The 12,267-nt window shown below is 41.9% G+C and overlaps 1 protein-coding gene across 1 annotated transcript in view; it reads right to left on the bottom strand.

Moving 5' to 3' along the window:
* The window catches only part of LOC133617621 (polyamine-transporting ATPase 13A3-like), a 139,445-nt gene extending 129,576 nt beyond the window's left edge, over window positions 1–9,869 (bottom strand). The window contains exon 1 of the mRNA XM_061977703.2: window positions 9,736–9,869. The gene's annotated coding sequence lies outside the window, so the exon portion shown is untranslated. The remainder of the gene's footprint in view (window positions 1–9,735) is intronic.
* Between the last annotated feature and the right edge of the window lie 2,398 nt (window positions 9,870–12,267).

Raw genomic sequence — 12,267 nt, 5'->3', positions numbered from 1 at the left:
GTTGTACAGTGAAGGGATGGCCCTCAGCAGGGTTCCCCTTACTCCGTACTATCTTAGCACCTCCCACAAGATCTCCCGGGGGACCCGGTCATACGCCTTCTCCAAATCCACAAAGCACATGTAGACTGGATAGGCATACTCCCAGGCCTTCTCCAGGATTACCAGGGTAACCATTTTGTTGTTTTCAACCGTAGCTCTTTTATTCTCTGACATTCCAACAATAAATGAACAAGAGTTCCATCAGCTGCCCGACACTTCATACATAACTTGCCATCTACTGCACCAATTTTAAACAGCTGAGAAGATGTAAAATACAATTTATTCAAGATCTTAAATTGACTCAGCTTATTTTTAATGCTTTTAAAGGGCTTATTGCAGTGGTTCTTAACCTTGTTGGAGGTACCGAACCCCACCAGTTTCATATGCGCATTCACCGAACCCTTCTTTAGTGAAAAATAAAATGTTTTTTTTTTTTTCAAATTCAAGACAAAGTTATATGTTTTTGGTAACACTTTAGCATGGGGAACATATTCTAAGTAACAAAGACTTAATTTAGAGTTATTTGGTTAGGGTTAGGGTTAGAGGGTTAGGGCCAGGTTAGAGGGTTAGGGTTATAATAAGGCCATGCCGAATAAGGCATTAATAAATACTTAATAATGACTAGTTAAGAGCCAATATGTTACTAATTTGCATGTTAATAAGCAACTAAATATTGGTGAATATGTTCCCCATACTAAAGTGTTACCATGTTTTATTACTGGTGCACAAAATGAACCGTGCATGAACTGAACAAAACCAACACAGTGCATAAACTCACAACAAATTACACACCTGCAAATCAGTCTGACTTCTGCTGTTGCCGTATCCGTAATTCGCTGATAGGGAGAAGTTTTTATTTACACGATGAGTCGGGTGTGTCTTGACCTCCGCCGAACCCCTGAGCCCGACTCACCGAACCCCTAGGGTTCGATCGAACCCAGGTTAAGAACCACTGGCTTATTGTATGAACAATTGTATGTATTGTTCTTGACGGTGCCTGGTGTGATACACCAATTTGTTTCCTTTTTTACAAGTAACCACTTAACAAGTCAGAGTATTTTTATGTAAAACATGTGGTTTTAGCTGACCTTTAACTTTTTTGTATGTAAACTATTAAAATTTGTTTGACAGGACCACATTGAACATATCATGATAACGTAGCTGGAATAATGACCTTTGTCAGATACTCGTAATTAATAATTATGCGCATCTGACAAAGGTCATTATTCCGTTACTCAGTGATTATTAATCCATTCATCCATTTTCTACCGCTTGTTCCTTTCGGGGTTGCGATGGGGGGTCTGGAACCTATCTCAGCTGCATTCAGGCGGAAGGTGAGGTACACCCTGAACAAGTGACCACCTTATGGCAGGGCCAACACAGATAGACAGACAACATTCACACTCACATTCACACACTAGGGCCAATTTAGTGTTGCCAATCCACCTATCCCCAGGTGCATGTCTTCGGAGGTGGGAGGAAGCCATAAAGACCTGGAGCCCGGGAATCGAACCCAGGACCTTCGCATTGTGAGACACATGCACTAACCCTTTTTTTCCACCGTGTTGCCCGTGACTATTAATAATAATGTTTATTAATTACTTGGTAATTATTAATTACAGAGTAGAACTTGAACCTGTCATAAAACAATGAAATGCATATACTGTAGCACTGTGATAATGATGTGTGAAACACATGCACAGTCACACTGTTGCTCTACAATAAACTGGCAACTTTTTTTTAAATGAGCTGGCAACTTGTCCAAAGAGTAACGCGCGCAAATGACAGGTATCGTAGGCTCCAAAGTCCAGACAGTACTAGATATTAAATGAATGAACAAGGAGGATAATTTTATTAGCGACCGTCAGCTGTTTTATTCTCTCACCATTATTAGAAAAACGTTTTAATGTCCTGGGCCCCTGCTCTGCTGTTCCTACTCCTGGCCTTCTTCTCAACTATTTTCTGTCTGGACTTGTGCTTTTTGGGGGGGGCATCCTAACCATGCTGGAATTCGCTCCCGCTCACTTAATTCTGATGAGGACGAACCATTGGAAGAATGAACCGCGCAAGTGTGGACCAATGTTCCTCCTAATTTTTAATATCCATTCATTAGTCCCTCTCTGGGTCACAGGGTCGCTGGAACCTATCCCAGCTGCACTCAAGTGTCTGAGCAAACCCACAAAGTCCCTGAGCATTCCTTGGATAACATGTGAGCAACATAAGATGTGCACACACCAGCATCTCACACATCTGTCCCAAACCTGACATCATGACAAGTTAAATGTTTTATTATAACAATCACATTTCCAATATAATATTTTCTAATATAATTGAGTTGGCCAACTGACAATGAAAATAAAAAATATTGTTTTCAATGAGCTGTATGTTGAATGTATGCATGGTCCTGCTTTGGAGGAATTGGAGACATGTATCCCTTTCAGAGATCAAATTTTGTTCACCTTAAAACATTCACATGTTGCACAATGAGATGTTTGCTGTGGCACAAGCATTGGATAAAGTGTACAACTTTTTGTCTTTAAAATAGGGCTGGGCGATATGGCCTTTCTTTAATATCTCGATATTTTTAGGCTATGTCACGATACACAATATATATCTCGATATTTTGCCTTAGCCTTGAACACTTGATGCATATAATCACACCAGTATGATGATTCTATGTGTCTACATTAAAACATTATTGTTCACACTGCATTATTATATGCTCATTTTAAACTTTCATGCAGAGAGGGAAATCACAACTAAGTCAATTTACCAAAACTGTATTTATTAATCAGTTATTTAGCAACATTGATGTCATTTCAAAACAGAAAGTGCAAGATTGTCAGAGACATTTTAAAATGAGCTATTAGTGCACTTTTGTGCATGATGTCACTAAGATGACATATCAAAACAACACTAAATTGAAGTGCACTTTTTGTACAGAACGCCACTGCAATAGTTTAAAACAAATAAAGTGCACTTTTGTGCATGATGTCACACAAGATATTTCAATAACTGTCAAATAAAAATGAGCCGCATAATAGGAAATCAAATAGTGTATGTCCTTCGCTATGTGGTAGGTTCCTGCGGACGTTATCTCCTTCTGTTGTTGACTTTTTTTCATACGATGTTGATGTGGAAATGGTTGCTTGGGCATTTTGTTGGTGTGGCACCGAACAGAGATGTTGACATGCAGAGTTTCAAGCACTCTTCATTCTCTAGCAAGTGACTTCAAATGATGCTACAAATTAGCAGTAATGCTACTTTTTGTAGCACACTTTTGCCCCACACTGTTCGACATCTTTCCGCTTGAAGCCAAACCACCGCCAGATGATGGACCCTGTGCTGTTTTTCTTGGGAATTAATTCTTCCTTCATTTGTTACCAGATTTGCACCTTCTTTCTCTCGTATTACCACTAGCACCACAGCTAACGTTACACATGCTCTGCGAGGGCGTATACGTATGTGACGTATGTAAGAAAATGCGCTTGTTTTATGTCTCTGTGAGAAGCAGAGACAACAAAGAGTGATAAAAGCCTGTAGTGTAATGCCCGCAGCTGAAAGCAACTGCGTGAGAACGTATACTCGAATATCACGATACAGTCATTTTCTATATCGCACATAGACAAACCCGCGATATATTGAGTATATCGATATATCGCCCAGCCCTACTTTAAAATACAGCATTTTTAAAATTAGCAATTATGTAATCTAGGAACTGCACTTCATGATTTATATCCATAAATTAACATTCCTAATATATGTCACTAGAATAAGTCAATTGTAACTGGAGAGTGTGGGTGTACAGTGCTTGTTCATTTTGCCAAAATAAGAGTTAGCATGCAGCATGTAACTCTTGTGACTGACTTTGCTGCTATAAGCTAACCTGCAAATCAGTAACACGCACGCTGTTAAAGGGGAACATTATCACAATTTCAGAATGGTTAAAACCATTAAAAATCAGTTCCCAGTGGCTTATTATATTTTTCGAAGATTTTTTCAAAATTTTATCCATCCATCCATCCATTTTCTACCGCTTATTCCCTTTGGGGTCGCGGAGGCGCTGGAGCCTACCTCAGCTACAATCGGGCGGAAGGCGGGGTACACCCTGGACAAGTCGCCACCTCATCGCAGAAAATTTTACCCATGACGCAATATCCCTAAAAAAAGCTTCAAAGTGCCTGATTTTAACCATCGTTATAAACACCCGTCCATTTTCTTGTGACATCACATAGTGAAGCCAACACAAACAAACATGGCGGAAAGAACGGAAAGCTATAGCGACATTAGCTCGGATTCAGACTCGGATTTCAGCGGCTTAAGCGATTCAACAGATTACGAATGTATTGAAACGGATGGTTGTAGTGTGTAGCGAAAACGAAATTGAAGAAGAAACTGAAGCTATTGAGCAATATCGGTTTGAACCGTATGCAAGCGAAACCGACGAAAACGACACGACAGCCAGCGACACGGGAGAAAGCGAGGACGAATTCGGCGATCGCCTTCTAACCAACGATTGGTATGTGTTTGTTTGGCATTAAAGGAAACTAACAACTATGAACTAGGTTTACAGCATATGAAATACATTTGGCAACAACATGCACTTTGAGAGTGCAGACAGCCCAATTTTCATCAAATAATATATTCTGTAGACATACCCTCATCCGCGCTCTTTTCCTGAAAGCTGATCTGTCCAGTTTTGGAGTTGATGTCAGCAGGCCAGGAAAGCGAGGGTCGATAGGGGGTTTAGCTCGCTTGTCTGCGGGAACAAACTGCCGCCATTGCTTGCCGTGCTACCGAGGTCCTTTGTCCCTGAATTGCTCACACACTCCGGCAGATTCAATGGGGGTCTGGCGGCAGATTTCTTTGACTTTATCGTTGGAAATGCATCTGCTTTGAGTGTCGCAGGATATCCACACATTCTTGCCATCTCTGTCGTAGCATAGCTTTCGTCGGTAAAGTGTGCGGAACAAACGTCCAATTTCTTGCCACTTTCGCATCTTTGGGCCACTGGTGCAACTTGAATCCGTCCCTGTTTGTGTTGTTACACCCTCCGACAACACACCGACGAGGCATGATGTCTCCAAGGTACGGAAAACAGTCGAAAAAACGGAAACTAACAGAGCTGATTTGACTCGGTGTTTGAGAAAATGGCGGATTGCTTCCCGATGTGACGCCACGTCATCGCTCCGAGAGCGAATATTAGAAAGGCGTTTAATTCGCCAAAATTCACCCATTTAGAGTTCGGAAATCGGTTAAAAAAAAATATGGTCTTTTTTCTGCAACATCAAGGTATATATTGACGCTTACATAGGTCTGGTGATAATGTTCCCCTTTAATGACATTCATTGGCTGAGTGTGAACCGTATCACACTGTAACCACCAAACAGTTAGCGTGAATGTATGGTGTTGGGAGTTGACAGACTGTTTTTGTGGCCCTGAACGCATCACTGGCTGAGCCAAATGTGTGCAACTTTTGGCGCAAATGAAAAAGAGTGAGTGGTTGCTGTCAATACTACATATAATTTGTTTGTTTTTGTGTTATTACGACACTGTCAGGACTTGGACTTTGACGTGGTTTGTTCTCCCGTGGTGCAAATGAGCATTTGGACCAGACATGGCGTGAAGGTGAAGACATTATTTATTTTAAACTATCAAAAAAGGAATAAACAAAAGGCGCGCACAGTGGCGGAGAATAAAACTAGACTTTAAACACAAAACTTGCACATTGGCAGAAACTATGAACAATTAAACAAAACACTAACTGTGGCTTAACAAACAAAAACTTACTTGGCATGGAACCGGCATGAAAAAAAGAGTAGCAGGGGTCATCAGGGTGTGGAGAGTGTGCAGGAGCATAAATGTGGTGTGGTATGGGGTGCGAGGTCGTCAGAAAAACAAACTGAAAAACACTGAACTTAAATACTACAGACATGATTAACGAAAACAGGTGCGTGACTCAAGACGTGAAACAGGTGCGTGACGTGACAGGTGAAAACTAATGGTTGCTATGGTGACAAGACAAGGGAGTGAAAAGCCAGAAACTAAACAAAACATGACTTAAAACAAAACATGATTACACAAACATGACAGACACAAAGTGAACAGCTTTACGAAATAGTAGTTTGTTGCTGATGTTGCTTTGGCGTGGTTACAGCCGACAGTAATCAGTTTTGTTCGAAAAAATAATTGTTGATGCAGACCACCTCCTCCTCCTTAAAACGTCTCGGCTGACGTCGTCATTGTTTTATCTGCTGTAATCACTTGTTGAAAACACAAAAACACATAACAATTTATTCTGTACCAGAGTTTAGGCTCGATTTTGGATTTGTATTTTGTGTCCTGCATAGATTTTCTGTGTACGGAGGACATGAAAGCAGTGCGCTAATGTGCAGACGCGCACCTTAGAGGGAACATTGGTGTGAACAAAAACATTTTTTAAGAAGGAGCCATTGAAATGATTATAATTAGAATATTGTATAACTCATACTTGCCAACCCTCACGGATTTTCCGGGAGACTCCCGAAATTCAGCGCCTCTCCCGAAAACCTCCCGGGACAAATTTTCTCCTGAAAATCTCCCGAAATTAAGGCCGAGCTGGAGGCCACGCCCCCTCCAGCTCCATGCGGACCTGACCTGTTTTCACGTCCGCTTTCCCACAATATAAACAGCGTGCCTGCCCAATCACGTTATAACTATAGAATGATCGAGGGCGAGTTCTTGGTTTCTTATGTGGGTTTATTGTTAGGCAATTTCATTAACGTCCTCCCAGCGCGGTAACAACACACAACAACAGCAGTCACGTTTTCGTCTACCGTAAAGCAGTTCGTCTGCCGTAAATAGCAATGTTGTGACACTCTTAAACAGGACAATACTGCCATCTATTGTACATGCATATGTGACAATAACATCTACGGCTTTTAGAGAGTGCAGTGCACAACTGCGCACACAAGGAGACGAAGCAGAAGAACAAGGAAGATACAGCCATGGCGACGCCGACGACGAGTAAGATGAAGAAATACGCTTGTAAGTTCCAAGCCGCAGCTGCGAGTGGACCTGGATAGCCTCCGGGAAATAGTAGTGGACTACCAAGTGCTTGGCAGTGAAGATATTCCTCAGGAAGCAAAGATTGACCGGTTTTGGGCCATGCTGGGAGAGATGGAAGATTCCAGACTTTTGATGAAAGCACTTTTGTGCGTGCCACACAACAATACATCATCAGAGAGGGTGTTCAGCATGGTTAGAAAAATAGTGACAGAGAATAGAACAAGGATGGACAATTCAACCCTTAACTCAACAATGAGTAGATGAGTGTTATGTGTGTGTATATGTGTAAACAAATGAACACTAAAATTCAAGTATTAAATAAATATATATATATATATATATATATATATATATATATATATATATATATATATATATATATATATATATATGAAATACTTGGTGAATTCTAGCTGTAAATATACTCCTCCCCTCTTAACCACGCCCCCAACCCCGCCCCCCGACCCGACCACGCCCCCCCACCTCCCAAAATCGGAGGTCTCAAGGTTGGCAAGTATGGTATAACTCGTGGCTTTGTTGTGATTCCGATTCATTCGTATGAATACATATTAGTTCAGTGTATGCACAATCATTCTGTCATAGAGGCTATGTGGGCCCGAGCGAGCTGTGAGCCCTTACAAATGACATCACCTTCCCCCTATACGGCCCTCGTTACATTTGATAACTCCAGAGCAGTCTAAATGAAGACAAATAATCAATCAACAAGATTGCTCTTCTGCACCTGATCCAGAGGGCAAAGGAGAAATTGTAAACACGATTGCAATAAAAAAGACAAACTGTCTGGTAGATAAGATAAGAAGATTCAGTAAGTCTGAACCTTAAGTGTCCCCTAAATGAGCTATATAGTTACTTTTGAGATATGTGTATGTGTATATATATACTGTATGTATGTGTGTGTGTGTATATACATATATATATATTAGGGATGATACTCAAAACCGGTTTTCCCGGTTGTTCGGTAAGAAAAAGAACCGAGTCCTCGGACTCGAATCCCTTTTTGAGAACCGGTACTCGTTATCGAGACCACTATAGTAAAGAAATAGAGTTGGTTCTTTATTCGAATCCCTCGGAACAATCCCGTCCCGACCAGAAATGCCCCGTGTGACATCACAAGAAATGACGTCACGTAGCTCAGTCATTAGGCGCAGATAGGGAAAGCAGGAAAAACAATGGACCGGAAAAAGCGCTCCAAAGTGTAATAAAGTTCAAAACAAAATGTATAATCCAATGAATAACTTTACTGAGAGATTTGAGCAGGGTACAAACACATGGTGAACACTTTTACGACCAGCCGGAAACAAAGCAACAAGGCTAGCAACGCACCTCCTTTACGACAGCTGTCGCAACGTTCTTAAAGCAACCGCAGCACATACATATATATACAACATCTCCCTTTTTTAACTTTTGTTTTTCTTTCAAACAAAATCACACTGTATATGTGTTGTCTGCCTAATTATAAATAATGCAGACAAGGCGTGTTGGCTGAGTTCTTGACGTTTACTTTCACAGCGTGCTCATAACCTCATTCTTAGCTGCCGGCGTGGCGACATGCAACAACACTTTTCGGGGCTACCGCGCGCATGCTCGTCACTCCCGTTGCATGCTGGGTAGTGTAGTTGTTATATTCCCTAGCTCATAACATCACATCTTTCCCCCTATAAAGAAATAATGTTAACTCAATAAAGTGTATTTCTTTTTTTAGCTTTAACTTTTCATTTTTTAGCATTGTAACCACATTTGCAAACAACTTTTCTCTTCATAGAATTGTTTTTCAATAAAGAAATAAAGTGCAAAAATGTCAAAGCATCATAACAAACAGTTATGTCAAATAGCAGCAGAAGTGCACTTTTTAGAGAGATGTATTATTTTAAGTTTTGTGCCCAAGGGACTGATTTTATTTAACACTGTATTATTATTTATACACCTATAGTGATCACAGAGACAGGTTGTTTTTGTGTTACTGTATATATTTGTTTTTCTGAAAAATCCCACTTAATATACTTTGGGTAACAACAGTCAATATTTATTTATTTTATTTTTTTAGGGGGGTAACAGTCAATATTTAATTATTTATTAGATTTTATTTTTTTCTTATATAATAAAAGTGAGCTTTTGTTAAACCAAATATTGTGTGTTTTTTCCATATACAACAACCTATCTGGACTCGATAAGAGAATCGATAAGGAATCGGTTCGATAAGAGGATTCGATAATAGGTTCGAACTCGATAATTTCTGTTCAAACATCATCCCTAATATATTTATGTATATATATATATATATATATATATATACAGTCTTGGTAAACTGGTTTACATACACGTGTAAAGAACTTAATGTCATGGCTGTCTTCTGTCTTGAGTTTCCAATAATTTCTACAACTCTTATTTTTTTGTGATAGAGTGATTGGAGCACATACTGGTTTGTCACAAACAACATTCATGAAGTTTGGTTCTTTTATGAATTTATTATGGGTCTATTGAAAATGTGACCAAATCTGCTGGGTCAAAAGTATGACTTAGATCGGGACTCTTTGTTTAGCATCAGAGAGTCCGTGGAGGTCCTGTTTGATCCACGGGACAGGTACAAACAAGCGTTTCCTCCTCCTTTCATCATTTATCCCTACTCACCTCAATACTTGCTGCTGTATCGGGCGCCGGGCAAGGTTCGCAAAACAAGAGGTTGACGGTCCGGTATCCAGGTCAAGCGAAGGTTCCTCTCCTTGATGTGTTGACCGCGTATCCACACCGCCGCCTGCTTGGTCTGCAACAAGTGTCCTGGACCCTCCCCAGCGCTGGAGTTGTGATCAAAGGGATTACGTCCACGTGACCACTGGACCTGCCTTCGAGTCGACAAATCCCGCTGCGCACACTGGCGATGCCTGCGTGACGTCATCCACAATCTCCATCGTTGAATGCTCGTTCAGTTGCGAGCAAAACTTTTTTTATTCAACTATTTTTTTCTCAAGATAAAAAGTGGACATCATGAGTGGTTCGGAGACATGGCAGAGAGAGAGGAAGAGTTTGTTCATTGAAATGAACTCTGCCCATGCTGGATGCTGTGCGTCGGGAAGCCCCGCTCCTGTCGTCGAGGTGGTCGTCTGACAATCGTGCACAGAGATGACGTCACATGCAAAGTAATCCAGTCCAATAATTCTCATCTTTTGAACCGCAGGTGGTCAAGGTGAGGTTTGCATCGCATTTTGTTGTGTTACTTCAACGAAAAAATAGCTGAAAATAAAAATAACCCTCAAAAACTCTGGAAGACACTGAAACAATTGGGCCACAGCAGTCTCCATACTCAGGGGCGCCGCTAGGGATTTTGGGCCCCATGAAAAGAATCTTTACAGGGCCCCCAACACAGTGTCATTATTTTTTCTGTATCATAATTTCATCATCATTAGGGGTCTCTCTGGGCCCCCCTCCATCATGGGCCCATAGAATCCGTCTCCTTTACCCCCCCCCCCCCCCCCCCTTTTCGGCGCCCCTGTCCATACTTGCCAACCTTGAGACCTCCGATTTCGGGAAATGGGTTGGGGTGGGGGGCGTGGTCGGGGGGCGTGGTTAAGAGGGGAGGAGTATATTTACAGCTAGAATTCACCAAGTCAAGTGTTTCATATATATATATATATATATATACGACCCCGAAGGGAATAAGCGGTAGAAAATGGATGGATGGATGGATATATATATATATATATATATATATATATATATATATATATATATATATATATATATATATATATACACACACACATATATAGGAAATACTTTTATATATATATATGTATATATATATATATATATATATATTTATATATATATATATATATATATATATACACACACTAGAGATGCGCGGTTTGCGGACACAACCGCGGAGTCCGCGGATTATCCGCGGATCGGGCGGATGAAATAAAAAAAACTAAGATTTTATCCGCTCGCGGGTCGGGTCGGGCGGATTAATTTTTTTGTTTTTGTTTTTTTTTGCGGGTGGCAGTTAAACCAATTCGGAAATATATATACATAGTTAAATGTTGTTACCCACATACGAAAAACAAGCAGGCACCTGCTGCATATGCCACAACAGAAGAAAAAAAAAGAAAAGAGATGGACACTTTTACGGAGCGGAGAAGGGACGCCTCGCCGGGGTCCTGGACCGAGGCCCCTTCCCCCGAGAGGGCCCCACCGGGAGCCGTAGCTGAAGCGATCCGCGAGAAGGGCCCGACGCACGTCCAGGGTCACTACCGCGCCCACCGCACCGACACCCCGCCTCGTCCGCTTTCGCCGCGGCCGGCGTCACGCGCAGCAGGTAAGCAGCTTACCTGCCCGCCACCCCCGTGGCCGGGGGCTCGTAACATGGGTCACTCCGCGCGCTCCGCCCGCGCAGCTTACCTGCTTGCCACCCCTGTTGCCGGGGGCGCGTAACAGGGGTCACTCCGCGCGTAGTGCGCTCATGAAAGGGGTGGGGCTCACCCTGGTTGATATAGAGAGCAGGACGGTGGCCATGGAAGTCGGAACCCGCTAAGGAGTGTGTAACAACCCACCTGCTGAATCAACTAGCCCTGAAAATGGATGGCGCTGGAGCGTGGGCCCATATCTGGCCGTCGCCGGCAGCGAGACGCGCTTGGAGGTGCGCTCAGCGCGGCTCCCATATGATTGCGCACTGGTGTGCGTCTGGGTCGTGACAGCGTGGCACGCGAATGTCTGTGCATTGGATCAGTCTCCTTTCTTTAACAGGCAAAAGCTTTATAACCTCACCATACCTGCCAACTTTTAAATCAGAAAAACCTAGTAGCCAGGGTCCAAGGGCCGCAGGCCCCGGTAGGTCCAGGACAAAGTCCTGGTGGAGGGTTCAGGGCTTCGCCCCCCGACGCAAAATGACTATTAGCATTCAGACAGGTTAAAATGTTGCTAAAACCATCACTTTTCTATCAGTCACAGTGACTTTTCAAAACAAAAATATTACAGCAAAAATCATATGGGTTGATTGACATGTTTATTCTGTAAGCTAACTTCAATAGTTTGAAATTATTTTGACAGTTAATGCCAGTTATCCTGTCAACCTTTCACAAGACTTCAATTTGTTAATTGAAAGTATAAATAGTATAAACACTTTTTACAGTATGTCGTGCTGTGAAATACAGCCGACAGGATTGC

This window comes from Nerophis lumbriciformis, linkage group LG18 (genome assembly GCF_033978685.3).
Source record: "Nerophis lumbriciformis linkage group LG18, RoL_Nlum_v2.1, whole genome shotgun sequence".
Lineage (NCBI taxonomy): Eukaryota > Metazoa > Chordata > Actinopteri > Syngnathiformes > Syngnathidae > Nerophis > Nerophis lumbriciformis.
This window is presented reverse-complemented; position numbering and strand designations above follow the sequence as displayed.